This window comes from Microcebus murinus, chromosome 6 (assembly GCF_040939455.1).
Source record: "Microcebus murinus isolate Inina chromosome 6, M.murinus_Inina_mat1.0, whole genome shotgun sequence".
In the NCBI taxonomy this organism is placed as follows: Eukaryota; Metazoa; Chordata; class Mammalia; order Primates; family Cheirogaleidae; genus Microcebus; species Microcebus murinus.
Genome location: NC_134109.1, coordinates 32556856 through 32572151, shown reverse-complemented (window position 1 = coordinate 32572151; position 15296 = coordinate 32556856). Strand labels below are relative to the sequence as shown.

The following is a 15296-nucleotide window of genomic DNA, read 5'->3' as shown; positions in this document are numbered from 1 at the left end:
ACACTGCCTACTTCTCTGAATTTCAGTGAAGACAGGGTCAGATGGAGCACAAATTGTCCAGAACTTTAAATAAATCCTGGAAGAGAGAAAACCGATAAATCACTGGGTCCAAGTCAGGACAGACTTGGTTTTGCTGCCTTAGAAACAACCCCCTAAAATGTCAGTGACTTAAAACAAAGTCTGCGCTTGTCCGAGACTCTCCAGACAAGCCTCCTCCATGTGACAACTCAGTACTGCACTTCAGTATCTACATGTGCTTCCACAATCACCACAGCAGGGGAGGAGTGGGGAGAGAGAGAAAAAGAGAGAGATTGAGCATTGGTAAGTAGTCATGAGCATGGCCAAGCAGTCATGCAGCCACTCCTGACTTTAAGGAGACAGGAAAGTACAAACTCCCTCTGTGTTTGGAAAAGAAAGGGGGGTGTATATTAGTGAACACTTGTAATGCCTGCCATATACTGCTCTACCCAGCAGGCTTGCAAGTATTTCCTTCTTTCATATTCACTCCTTATATATACCTTTCCCTTGTGTTATGTGGCATATATCAGATCTATGGGGTAGAGCTGAGGAAGGGAGACCAAATAGTTTTGCAGCCCATTTTAGTCCACAGGTGACATTTTTGAAACAGAGGGGTGCCCAGGAAAGACCAGTTCACTCTGGATGCTTTTCCCCTAGAGCTGTCAGACACTAATAACTCTGGGAAGGAATGATGGGTTGAAGGGGGCCATGGCCTGATTTCAATAACATATTTAAGATAGAACAACTAGTTTTGAGTTGCTCAGGACCAATCTGTGAAAAGGCTTTTGGAAATGTGCCCTTCCACATCCATTTCTTCCTTTGTTACCAGATGTGATGCAAATTCCCTCTAAGCCCTGTTACTTTTCCAGAAAGCAGCTCTCCTTGCCGCAGAATAAGAGAACCAAAAACTTTCCCTTATTATTCTTCCAATAATGAATTCCTGCTCTGAGTGGGCTGCCTCCATGTGTTTTCAGTCAAGTGCTGATGGAAGCCTTGCTGGGGGACATTTCCAAGAGGCTGTGGACATAAGAGATGAGGTCTCATATTGACAAGAACTGCTCTTTGTTTTCCTTCCACTTTAGCCCCCCAGAGCCCTGAAATCAGAGATGAGAAATGATTCATAAGCTCTTGCTGGTGAACTAACATGGCTGCCAAGCCTCTTTGCTCCTTTTAATCAGGGGGAAAATATTGTGGTTTTAAAGCTTTTCTCAGATCTGTGGACCCGGATTTTAGTGACTTTTAAGGGACTTTCTCAGACCAAACCAGTTCTTTAGAGATGCCAAGACTTCCTTTCTTCAGGACTCAAACATAGTCCTGGCCTACTGACATCATAAGAAGAAAGGGAGAAATTAGGCCACACCATTTCCTGCCTAAAACCTAATCTCAGGTACACAAGCTGCTTCCCAGTACCTATTGGTAGGCCATACTTGCTAAGAGCCAGCCTACTCATTCTCCCCAAAGCATATGTCTTCAGATAATAATTCAGTTTTCAACCAAACTAAATGGAACTGTACAAACTTTTAGTTATAGTTGGGCTGTTTTCATTAGGAAGAAGAGTCTCAGTTATCCTGGTAAAAGGGGACAGGTGTTATTGAGGATATAGGTGGCAAGGAACTGGAAAGCCTTTAGAAGGGGAGACAGCCCTGGGAATTCATTATCCTGGTTTCTCAGCTTTTCTCTGCATGTCTGTCCAAGGCCAACCTCTCCAGCAGACTTGTCCTACATACTGTAGTTCTGCTTACTGAAAACTCCAGTTTGCATGTGACTTGTCCTGGTGTCCCCTCAGCCTTTCAACTTAAGTTCCCATTGGCTTTTTACCTTGGTTAAACTCCTAAGAGAGAATGTGATTGGCTCAGCCTTATCTTAGTGTTTTGTCTCAGACAACATCATTGGTCACTAACCAGCCAAACAGTTGTGGGCTGAGGAAGTCCCTGAAAACATGGCAAGACTAATGGGCAAGGCATCTTCCAGTAGAGGGGCTATGAGAGGATAAGACCATGAAGATCTCTAGTGTACTTTTATACCCTTGAACTGGATTGCTGTAAGCATACCTCCTCTTCCCAGGCTTTGGAGCAATTTCCTTTTCCCCAAAACCAGACATCACCAGAGATAAGAGAAACTTCCATTGAGGAACCCTGTCAGAGTGAGCAGGAAGACATTCTTTCTTCATTAATCCCCAAGACCTCCTCTGACCCCTTCAAGGATCCCTAGTCTCCATGCCTGACCTTGCCTTTCCCCAGGCCCCACCCTCAGGCCTTATGGAGCTCTGCTCCCAGATTCATGACTAGAAAGTACCAAACAACTTTTAAACTAAGGTTTAGAACACAAAAGTACTCAGTCTGGATCAAATTTTTGCCAACTGTGTTCTCCCAAGATGCCCAAAGCTCTTCATTAGAAGTTATTCACAAACTGTCATGTGGTGTTGCCCTACTTCAATAGAGTCGAAAATCGTGCTTTGTCTGAATTCACATATCAACCAGAGGACTAGGGAAAAATTGGATTAGGATACTAGAATTTGCCCTTTATTCATTAAATATCATTACATTTATACCTCATCTGATGTGTGAAAGCTAAACCCAAACCATCTGCATTCAAATTTCAGTAATTCCATATTCTTTTCAGTGGATACGAGGTTAGGAGTGAAGTAGAGGCAAATCTAAACAAGTCTGTGTTTCCTTGCCCTTTCCTGAGCTCAGAATATGTCAATATTGATTACATCATTGGTCAGACTTTGTCCTGTGACTGACACTTTCATCTACTGACTAAAATTGCAACATTTTCCCTAGGAGCCTATGATGGCAGAGAAGGTAACTCTGACGGTGTTCCTAAACCTGCTGCTGTGGGATTCCAGAGTCAGCTCCTCCGGATCACTTCCAGATCCCTGCTCGTCCCATTTAGAATCTGATGTTGAAGTCTATTGCCATTGGCTGTCCTCTGGGGCCAGAGAACCCATCTGGGGTTTGTCTAGTCTCCCATGCCAACACCATCATCTAAACTCCACAGTCGTTACCAATCTAACAGCTTGAAAGTTGATGCAGAGATGAAGCAGAAGCCAGTTTGGCTTCCTCCCAGTTCTCTATGTCCCTCTGGGGTTAATCAGCAACTACCTATCTTTGTGTCAATAACATAAGCCTCTCTAACTAGAACACCTGGTGGAAACCCATGGGCAGGTTTAAGATGAAGCAAATTTTGCAGTAATTAATCTGACCTTCACTCTATTTAAGCTGCACTCAGAATATCCAGACAAAAACAGCTTGCTGAACCCAACCAGCTAGCTGGATGGACCTATAGCTCTCAGTGCTCCTTAAGCCACCTTGGGTTTTCTAATATTTTCCATGTCCACACTGTAACTCCAAAGTCTGTGAACTTTAAGCAGTATCTCCCTATTTCATGCATACACACAGAGTTTAGTGAAACAGCCCGAGTCCATCCTACTGGTAGAATTCTTTAATGGCATCTCCCCAGCCCTTTCCCACCCTCAGAGCCCATCCTGATGGTGGTGTTCACACCACTGGGGAAATCATAGACCTTCTTAACTGGGATTACCAATACCTACTCTTAGTGGCTATTGAGTGTCAGGTGATTGCTTATTCAGGGAAAGGTGGGAAAGGGGTTAACAAGACCAGGGGCATATAAAAAATAGTTCTGTGCTGTATTAGTTTGCTCAGGCTGCCATTATAGAATACCACAGAATGTATGGCTTAAACAACAAAAATTTATTTTCTCTCAGTTCTGGAGGCTGGAAGTCCAAGATAAAGGTGGCAGCAGGTTTGGATTCTCCTAAGGCCTCTCTCCTTGGTTTGCAGACGGCACCTTCTCTTTGTGTCCTCTCATGGCTTTTCCTCTGTGTGTGAATTCCTAGTGTCTCTTCCTCTTTTTATAAGGACACTAGTTCTGTTGGATTAGGGCCTTACTCTAATGACTCATATGACCTCATGTAACCTTAATTGCCTCCTTTAAAAGGCTCTATCTCCAAACATAGTCACCTTAGGGATTAGCACTTCAACCTATGAATTTTGAGGGGACACAGTTCAGTCTATAACTGATCCTGCCCTTCCAATCTGAGTGGGAGAAAAGCAGATATTGGCCAAGAAATGCAGTTATGACTGTGTGCAGTTTGAGAATTGCTAAGATAGGAAGGATGCATGAGACAGGAAGAGTGAAAAGATTGATGGATGGATACATGAATGGATATTTAGATGGAAAGAGAGATGAATGAATAAATGACTTTGGTAGTGTGTTGATAGCACCAGGACAGAAATTACATTTTGCTTCTTTGGGATTGTAGTTTTTTACAGTATAGGGGTTGCAAACTCAAATGCTCATGCTAGCCAGGTAACGGAGTTGTAAAAAGAGGCCAGATGCAATAATAGGGAGTTATAGGGACTGATAAATTAGAGATAGCATGCCTTATAAAGGGGCAGGAGGTGTTAACAAAGACTTTCTCCTTGAGTCATGATCCTCTGAGTCCTCTTTCTTATTAGGCTCTGACCTTGGGCTTCTGTCCTTGGCACTGTCCAATTTTAGCAAGACTTCTGCTGAATCAGTTTAGCAAGTATCCCCTACCCTTGGTATTTGATCACCCTCAATATCTGATCAAATTCCTCCTTCCCCCCCTCTCAATATCTTATCCCCCTTGACTGCATTCAGTAAGAATCTCGCCAAGTCAGTTTAGCTGGAATCCCCCCTAGCCATGATGTTCCCTGATAGTCATTTTCCACCCACTGATCCTCCACCTTGCTCCTTAGTGATACATTTCCACTTTTGCTTGTTGAATTCAGACTTGAGCTCATCTCTCCCTGCTACTACAAAACCCTATTGTACTGTCCCTTCTTGAGTAAAGTCTCCTTTAAGGTCCTTAACAAGTGTCATGAAAAATTTTTCTTTAACAATACTTGGCTACAGTCAGTTGTTGTCATGTGGGTTGCTGGCCTAACTTCTGATTTTACAAGGGAAGCCAGAAATCTGAATTTCCAGATGAAATCTTTCCTTAAATAGACCTTGAAATTCAAAAATTATAAAATACTGTGTAAGCCAAAGAAACACATACACACACATATATATATTCTGAATGCATGCTGGGGGCTGGAAGACTACCACTTACTTACAGTCTACCACTTACTAGCTTTGTAATCTTGGGCAATTATGCATGTACTTCATAGAGCTGTCGTAAGGATAAAATTAGTTCATGCATGTAGGTACCTAAACAATGCCAGCTGCTTAGTAGGAAAGCAGTAACTGTGAGCTGGTAATATTAGCTAGTATCATGAAACCTCTTGGTTTCCTCATCTGTAAAATGGGGACAATTGCCTTTCCTATCCCCCAAAGGATTGTTGCGAGGGTGAAAGAAGAACATATGTATGAAAGACCTTGAAAAAGTATATACATTGCTAAGAAATACACTAGGCATTACTTCTGTTACTATCCCTGTAAATGAGGCACAGCCTTTCCCAGTGCAGGAATGGGATCCCTAGGAAGAGGAGCAGATAGTAACTATTAATTGTCATTTTGTTGTTCTTAGAATTTGGTTGATTTTTTTTCCTTTTTTATTATGAAAATTTTCAACATTCAGAAAAGTAGAGAAAATGGTATAATGAACACCCAGATACCCTTATCTGATCTAATAATTATTAACATTTGCCATATGTGCTTGACTTGGTGAGTTTTCCTGGCAGATATATGAGAATGCAATGTGGCAGAGATGTGATAAGGAAGTGGGTGAATTAAGGCGTAATTGTTGGTGCTGACTGGGAAAGCTGAGGGCTTTAACTACCTCAGCCACTACTTATTTTTTCAAAAAAGCAAGTTCTAATCAGGTGTGGATGGCTGCCTTTTGGCTAGGACCCCAGAGAAAGGAATTTTGTACAGGGTAGGTTTGTTATAGACAATACATTGTTACCACCTTAAAGAAAATTGTATAAATGGGATAACAGAAATGATTTTATTTATAAGATTTTGATATGTTGTTATTTTTAAGGTTTTAATTTTTTGCAAAGAAATGTATTTGTGTATTGCTCATGCAATGGAAAATAAAAATTTCTGGAGAGACTTTCAATATGGAAATATCTCTGACACAAAGAACTCAGGAGTTGAAATTGTAGTGGATCTGAGAGAAGTCTGGTAAAATCAGTAATAAAAAGAGATGTTGGTCACTAAAAATGAAAGGTTTCAGAAGCAGAAACACTCAGATTCAAAGAAAGTATATGCTAATTATAAATGGTTCCTTTCTGGTAAAGCATCTAAAAGATTCTCTAAGACATATTGCCCCATTTCTCAACATCAACTATTACTGCATTTAAATGCTAACACTCTCCCTGGAAAGGATGTCTTACAACGTGAAAGCAACTAAACTTTGCTTTAAAATTCTATTATTCAGACTCCTCATTAATTTAAGCTGACATTCCTCCTCAATTGGAGCAAATCATCAAAGCTTTATTGTATTGAGAACCTTGAATTCAGCAACAAAGAGTGTGGGATATGAGGGAAAACGTGGGGAAGGGGAGAGTAGAGAGCTCCCAAGGCCAAAGAAGGAAGGGGAGGGGAGGAAGGCTGCAGGAAGGACTGCAGAGGGAAAGATGGAGCATGGACAGGACGAGAGGGAAGGAGTTAGAAAATGGCTCAAATGAACATGGTAGAAGCAAGACAAGCCTGCAACTTTGAGATCAGACATTTTTCTCCAGAGTAAAAATAAAAAGGGAGCTAGGATATAGGGAAAGGGAAAACATTCCTTTTCTTCATTCAGGTGCCTCTCTAATCTCCTTACCCATGGCACTCTGCCCAGTGGCTCAGTGCCTGCCAAGAAGCCCACCCTACAGACCCTGAGGCCTTGGAGCTCCAGCCCTCTCACCCCAGTGTCTGGCCAAGTTGCACCTCCACCCCAGGCCCCAGCAGGGTGCCCTCTCGTCCTTTCTGGTGTGATTGACTATGGGATGTGGGATATACTAGATGGAATGTATTGAGTTCATTGTTGAGGCATAAGGCAAGGAAGGATCTTTGAAATGTGAGGACATTATCTCAAACTTTCATTTACCGTCTATGATTTATCACTAGAATATAATGAGACTTATAAGACGAGCTTTAAAGCCTAGGGAAAACCGAGTTCCTTCAATGTGTAACTTTAATAAATAAAATATTAATTTCAAAAGCCAGAGTAGTCCCAGACAGTCTTTTCTCTGCACCAAAACAATGCTCAAGGACACAAGAAACTCACACAGACACTGTGAAGCAGATAGCTCCTAGCGTCCAGCAACCCCTCTTAGTCCAAGTCGGGGGAGCTGCAAGAATTCAGTGCCCAGCCCAACACCTTCCAGCTCTGGGTCCTCAAAGAATGGATATAAACTCCCTAAGTCCCAGTTTCCCTAGGTGTAAGATGGGAAAAGAGATTATCTGCCTAATCTTAAAGCCAAGGGGCCTGTGAGGATGACACTGTAGGAAAAAGGTTTTCCAACCTTCACGGAAGATCTGAGCCTAGTTTACTACAATGACTCCTCCAGTTTTATGACACAGATCGATCATGCCATTTCTCTGCTCAAAACTCTGAAGTGACCTCTTTTTCACTTCAGGCTGAAAACTAAGTCCTTCCACTGGCCTATAAAGCTACCCCTGCATTCAGCAGCACCTGCTTCCCTGTCTCTCTTTCTGCCAGGAACACCTTCCCCTTAGGGCCTTTGTACTTCCAAGTCCTTTGCTAGAATGCTTTCCCCAGAGGGCACCATAGCTGACTCCCTCACCAACTTCCCCCTGATAGTGGGGTGACTCCCTCACCTCTAAAGTTTTGCTAACCTGTCACCTTCTCCATGAGACCTACCCCGGTTAAAATTGCGGCCTGCTTTTCTTACCCCCATCCTGTTTTATATTTTTCCAAAGCATTTATCACCATGCAACAAAACAAACAGCTCACTATGCTTCCCCTTCACTTGTGTGTCTTCCCTGCTGCAGTATAAGCTCTGGAGGGCAGTCATCTTCGATTTGTTCACAGATGTGTCGTAAGCACCTGGGTTGGATCTTTCTTAGAGGTCCAGAATATAAAATCAATAAAAGAAGGGCTACTCCAAATAAAGGGAAGTATGGGTTCAAAATCTTCCTACCATCCTTGCAGGCTGTCCATAAGCAAGTGCCAAAACTGCTGACATTTGCTCTCATGTGTGAAATCAGTTTTGAAGCTATAAGGTGCTATATAATGTCAGATCCTAGGGCCGGGCACAACGGTCTGCACACATCAGGTGCCCAGCTAATAAGGGGAAGGGAACTAACATTTGTTGAGCAGCTATTACGTGATAGGCAGCGTCTGTGCCCCGTGTACCGTATAAGTGATCTCATGAAACTGTCAGATCTTTTACCATTATCTCTCCAGTACCTCACACCAAGCCTGGCTTGTGTTAAACACTCAATAAATGCTCATTTATTTCTCTAACGACCTTCTGAGGCAGGTACTATCATCTCCATTTGGGAAGGGCCCCAAGGTTCAAGTTTAGATAGCTTGCTTAATGTCATACAACTCGTGAGTATCAGAGCTAAAATTTAAATTCTTAACAGACAAGCTCCAATACCTCTGATTCTTTGAGAGAATGTAGGTTAGACGACTCCTCCGAGCTTCCCGGAAGCAGACCTGTCTCTGGGCTGCACCAGGAGATGGGAGGAGGGGTATTTCTTTTTCCACCTGGGCTCACTTCCTCCCTTTGTGCAATTGGCTCACCTGTGCAGTTGGCTCACCTGGAAGGGCCTCCTGCTACCTTTTGATTAATGGGTCTGCCCTTCCCAACCCCCCCCCCCCCCCCCCCCCCCCCCCCGCTGGATAGTCTCTAGTTCCTAGAACTCTAGCCCTGGGAGAAAGCATCTCCATAAATCTCCTAATACTTTATATACCAGGTTAGAATTTCTCTTTGGAACTTTTGAGTTTGTTTCAGAATTGCCTTGAAAGGCAATTAATGAAATATAGAACATCAGGCAGGTTTTCATTTTCTGGGTGCTTTTATTTCATCTAGAACCAACCGTGGCCTTTAGAATCAGATTCTCCTTCTTAGAGACTCTTTCTGAGGTTTCATATTCAAAAAGTCCAGGTTGGAGAAGCTAAGGGTTCAATTGAGTGTCGGAAACGACCAATTCCATCAGTATTGTTCAATTGGCAAAAGGGGTAGTTCTTCAGTATGTGGGACTGTCCTGTGTACTGGGGGACATTCATCCTTCCAGCCTTATCCAGAAAATTCCAGGAGCATTCTCCAGTCACTATAACAGTCAGAAGTGCCTGCAGGCAATATTCTAAGTACCCCTAGTTGAAAGCACCAGCAAGGGTATCTCTGAAAGATGGCGAACTGGGGGCAAATACTACTAAGTTCTGCCATCATATAGGGGATGCAGGCACCTTCCCTCCCAGTGTGAGATGCTTCCAATCCTTGTTACCTTTGATGACCTTTGTTTGCCTTCAAGCCTGGTCTTGATGAGCATTTATTTTAATCTCTGATTTCTGCCATATAAAAATGGAAGGAGAGGGAAGGAGAGGAGGAAATTACTGAAATTTTCCCTGGGCTCATATCCTCCTAAGAAGTGTCCTGTTCTCTGGAATGACAGTGGACCCAATCAAGTTAATGATTGGGAGAGTTTACTAAATGTAGATTCCCAGGCCCAGCAGTCATTCTGGGATAAGAGATAGAAACAGAAATAGATGGATTCACCAGGACCCAAGTATTGGTCTACAGCCAGTGAGTCTTCTCCACCTCTACCCCACATCAGTTCTACTTGTTTGTGGATCCCTGAGTACCACTCATCTGCCCTCCAAGGCATAGTGGGTTCTCTCTGATTTCTAGAAATATCAACATTCCCTGCAAGATCAATGGCCAGAATCAGGATCTTCTACTAGGGCAGGGATTATATAACTCCCTGGGCCCTGGAAGAGCATGACTGTTTATCAGGAACCATCCAGAGAGGCTGCCAGATGAATCACTGTCTGTTCTTCTTGCTCTGCCTCTTTTTTTCTCTTGGGCATGATTACCTCGCATGCCAACGCCCAAGTTCACAGGCCATCTATTCCAGCCCTGCATCCTGCCTGCCCCTTTTGCTGGGAGTGCTTTCTGCAGCTCTCAGTGCATCCTGTTTGTTCAGACCCCTTTGTCTTCCACTGGTGCAGCGGGAGAGAGGATTCCTCCGAGTCCCTTTGCTTTTGGCTTTGAAATCAGATCCTGGCACACCTGATTACACTCAATAGCTGGAAATGGTAAGGATGTCCGATGGCAGAGGGCTCTTGTTTTAAGTTCTGCACACCAGGAAGGCAGGGGGTTGGGTCTCCTCCTCGGGGTTGCGCTGGAGGGGGCAGGATGCTCTGGCAGAAAAAGCAAACAGTGTAACTGAAGGGAAATTCACTTTAAAAGAAGCTCAGAGCACCATAAGTCAAGAGGCATGTAAGCCTTAAGCGAAGACACAAAGCAAGGCTTAGCCCATTCCTATCTCCTACATCCCTAGACAGGAAACATTTAATTCCTGTCCAAGGGGCCAGGAGGGTCAAAACTGTCTGTCCTGCTTTTTCTGTAGAAGTGTTGCCTCTGAGACCTTAGCAAAGTGGAATAAATAGCAACTTGCCCTCCACCACGGTGAAAAGCTCAGCAGGCGTCAGAGCATTAAAGGACAGCTGAGATGCTGCCCTAACACACTCGTCCCATAGCTTGGAAAGTCATTATGAAAATCTCACACAAAAGGCACAAAGAGCATCCATGTGCCCATACGCGGCTTGAGAAATGAAATATTACTGATGAGTTAAAGCTTCCTGTGTCCTTTTGGTCCTGTCCTTCCATCCCAGCTTCCTCAGCAGTAACTGTTCAGCTGTTCACAGGCATTTCCTTATATGACCCAGTGATGTGCACATCCCTGTTTGGGGTAATTGCTTAACCTTTTTGAAGCTCACTGTATTCATCTGTAAAAGGGGCTTTTGAAAAGATTAAAGGAAATGCTTTATGATAAATATTTGGCTGTTGTTCTTATGTAAAGGAAAAAGTCAGCAGAAAGAATTGGGTCAAAAGCAAGGCCCTTCCCAGCCTGCCCCTGACTTGCCCAAACAACTTCCTCTCCTCTCTGTAGCGATCTTCCCCAGATATGCCATTTGTTTTCATGCCTCTGGGTCAATGTGGATGTTGTGCTTACTCACCTGCAATGCTTGTCCCCGGTCTCCATCTTTCTTCAACACTGGGTTCCAATGTCCCCAGCTCTGGGAGGGCCCAGAGGCAGTGACTCCTTGGTGCTCCAATGGCCCTATATCTCTGCCTGAGGACTTGCAAGTATGGCCATGATGCTCTCGGTGTGTCCATCTGGCTTTCTCACCGAGCTGCACGTGCAGCAAGGATGGACAGGGTCTTCTTTAGCCAGTGGACTGGCCCATTGCCTGCTGGCACATAGCAGGCCCATGTTAAGTGAGTGAATGAATTCTATTAAGAACATTCGTGATTCATGGGAGGAGGTCAAAATATTAACATTAACAGGAGCTTGGAAGACATTGATTCCAGCCCTCATGGATGACTCTGAGGCATTCAAGTGTATGTATGAAGGACAGTTCTGTCAACAGACTACAACTTTACTGCCCCAGTTAACACAGGGCAGTCTCCATGTCCCCATTTCTCCTTATAAGAATTTTTCTCTTTAAAGTCCCAATCTTCTCTGTCTTGGAAGCACAAAACTAAAAACTCTCTCTAAACTCCTCCAATGAGGTTGGAACAAATAGAATGGGAGTACGAACTTTCCCCATAACTGCAATAAACAAGTTTCACCCTGGGTGGGCTTTATGCAGGCCTTGAACATCTTTTTCTAGGTGTCTTGATACTTGTGTTCCTTTTCTTCTTGCAGCCTGCAGAAATTCTTAAATATAGAAATGTGCAAACCTGTTCATCTTGCCTCGAAGATCCACTTCACTGCCACAGAAACAAAATGCTGGGAAACAGTAGTCTGGATATTAAGGTGTTCTCGCCCACACCCATTGTTCTCTGCTAAAACCTTTGGTTGCTGCTGTGTAGACTCAGCTTTAGTCATGGGATTTTAGGGGATGTGTCTCAGAAGTGGGATCAAGAACAAGCCCCACAGTGATCTGCAGCATAAGCTGCTGTGGTGCCGTGGCGCTGAGAATGGCACACAGGTCTGCCCAGGAAGGGATGAGAAATGGGAACGAGAGCAGGGGTTAGGCTGTGCGCACGGGACACACACGTATGTTTTTTTTTTTTTTACTGTTTCTTTCTTTTTAAAACATTTTTCATTTTTATTAAGGGGAAATTCATATAATATGAAATTAACCATTTTACAGTGAATAATTTAGTGGCAGTTAGTACATTCACAATGGTGTGCAACGACCACACTTTTCTAGTTCCAAAATGTTTCCATCACCTCAAAAGGAAAGCCCATACCCATTAGGCAATTGCTCCCCATTTCCCCCTCCTCCAAGATCCTGGAAACTGCCAGTCTGCTTTGACTCTGTGGATTTACCTATTCTGGATATTTCATATAAATGAAACTATACAGTATATGACCTTTTGTGTCTGGCTTCTTTCACTAGCGTGTTTTCAAGATATATCCATGTTGTAGCATATATCAGTACTTCATTCTTTTCCATGGCTGAATAATACTCCATTGTGAGGACAGACTACATTTTGTTTATCCCTTCATCTGTCAGTGGGCATTTGGGCTGTTTCAGCCCTTTGGCTATTGTGAATGTTATATTGCTATGAACTTGTGTGTACATATATTTATTTGAATATCTGTTTTAAGTTATTTTGGGCATATACATAGGAGTGGATTTACTAGGTCATATGGTGATTCCATGTTTAACTTTTTTGAGGAACTGCCATATTATTCTGCACATGGCTGAACCGTTTTATATTCCTACCAGCAGTGTATGAGCACAGTCAGATTTTATCCCTCTGGGACTCACATTCTAAAGTGGAGTGAGGCCCTTCTAAAGGGCAGAGTTCCATGCACATGCAGAACTCACAGTCTCTATGTGAAGACACAAAATTTGCACAAACACATGGACAGAGAAAGGGGAGAAAGTAGAGCTCTCAGCAGACAAGTTGAAGGGTGGTTCAGAGAAGTAGTAGACTTTACCCATTTCCTTGCTGAGCTCTCCTTAGCTAAGGAAAAGGCAGACTGGAGATTCCACTGTCTATTGTGTCTTATTTTCACTTCTTCCCAGTTAGTCCCCTCTGTTACCCTGTTCTCAGGACTGTAGGGACACAGTGACTTTCCCACCCCTGGCCAAGTTCCAGTAAACATTGGGGACTCTGTTAATGTATTATCCAGTGTTCAGAGCTCCCAAATTTGTGAAGACTGAACTCTACACATGCTACTTGTCAACATCTGTGAGCCAGAAATAGGAGGAATATCTTCAAAAAGGAAGCTACAAACACAAAGTTATTAATAGCAGCTATTGAGGGGAAAAGCAAGGCCACCACCAGAGCCCCAAGGAATTAGACTCATCAGAGGGAAAAGGCATAACACTGGCTCCTTCCTCAAAACCAGCTGAAAGGAGCTGAGATCTATGTTAAATTTTGTATATAATTATCATTTGACTGAAAGAATAGAAAATACTATTGTATTATGATTTTCCTTCCCTTACAGTCTGGTAGCTGAAGCGTCAGCAATTTTGGAGGGAAGGCCCTGTTGACAGGGGCCTGGGAACCCCAGGAGAATGTCCTTTCTATGAGACATGGACCTTTGTGGATGAATAAGGGCCTGAAGGAGGAAATAGACAAGAGGGGTCAGAGAGCTAGGCCAGAGGGGCATTTGAGAACAGAGAGGAGTTGGGTCCTGGACCTTTTCTGTGAATGTGGCCTTGGGAGGTTGGCAAGAGGAGAAGATGAAGAGTGTGAGCGCTGAGACCCACCACACAGTGAGTCTTTGCAGTTCACTCATAAGCCTAAGGGGCAAAATGAGTTAAAAAAAAAAAAAAAGATAATACAGAGAAAAAAAAAATGCCAACATATTTGGCTAAGCACAAGAGGCCTGGGACTTAGCACTGATTTGAGTCCCCTATTGGATGCAGGGGGTTCTGGTTTTTTGCAGGGTAGAAAGAACTTCACTCCCTGCTAAAAAATAAAAAATGAAGAGCCAGATTTTCCTTCATAGGTGGTGGATTCCACTCCCTCCCTCGGGCTAAGTGGAGAACAAGTGATGTTCCTCACCAGCCAAAGGTGAGAGCTCTTATCTGGACATTGTAGTCATAATCCAGTGGGACATTTTGCAGGGTTAGTGGATGTAGTAGGTTGAATAGTGGTCCCGAAGGGATATGTGCACATCCTAACCCTCAGAACTTGTAAATATGGCCTTATTACATAAAGGGTCTTTGCAGATATAATTAAGGATCTTGATATGAGATCATCTTGGATTACCCAGGTGGGCCCTAAATCCAATGGCAAGTGTCCTCATAAGAGACACAAAGAGGAGGCGACAGTGTGACCATGGAGGCAGAGATTGGCGTTATGCATCCCCAAGCCAAGGAACACCTGGAGCCACCAGAAGCTGGGAGAGGCAAGGAAAAAATCTCCCCTAGACTCTTCTGAGGAAGCACAGCCCTGATGCCACCTTGATTTTGGACTTAATGGCTTCCAGAACTGTAAGAGAATAAATTGTTGATGTGTTAAGATATCCAGTTTGTGACAGTTTGTTGCTGCAGCCCTAGGAAACCAGTACAGTGGAGTTGCATAGAGGGACGAAGTGACTGGAAAGATATAGAATCTGATCATGCAGAAAACTGAGTTTAGTCCGTGGGTCTGCTGCAGGTGTCTGAGGTGAACTTTCTTAAACTTTGTGCTAACAGGTCTGTTTCCTCTTATGTTCCTCATGCATTTACTTCTCATGGCAGAGAGTGGGACTCACGGTTCACCCAAGGGCACTACTCAGTACTGAAGTCCAATCAGAGCTGACATCTATTTGACATTGTGGTGATAATAATGACCACATTGTATAGAAAGTTGAACATGTGCAAGGTGCATCACTTACATTATCTCATTTAATCCTCAAAACAGTCCTCAAAGTTGGTATTCTCATCCTCATCTTACACATGAGGAAACTGAGGCTCTGATCATGTAACAGGTTATTTGTCAAATGCAGGGGGAGCCAGATCTTGAACCCAGCTTTGCCCTGTGCTTGATCCAGAGCATTACAAAAGGCTCAAGCCCCACAGAGACAGCTGGGCCAGCATCCCACTCAGCTGCCGGATGAGAAAGAACGTATTTATTTATGTAGCAGCACTGGCATTCGAGTTTCTCTTTGGCAGTGAGGGTTTGAGTGATGGATTGATTGAGATTACA

General features: G+C 43.5%; 1 protein-coding gene across 1 annotated transcript in view; it reads left to right on the top strand.

Moving 5' to 3' along the window:
* Positions 1-15296, top strand: part of RAD51B (RAD51 paralog B) — a 764513-nt gene that overhangs the window by 570873 nt on the left and 178344 nt on the right. The gene's annotated exons all lie outside the window — the stretch shown is intronic.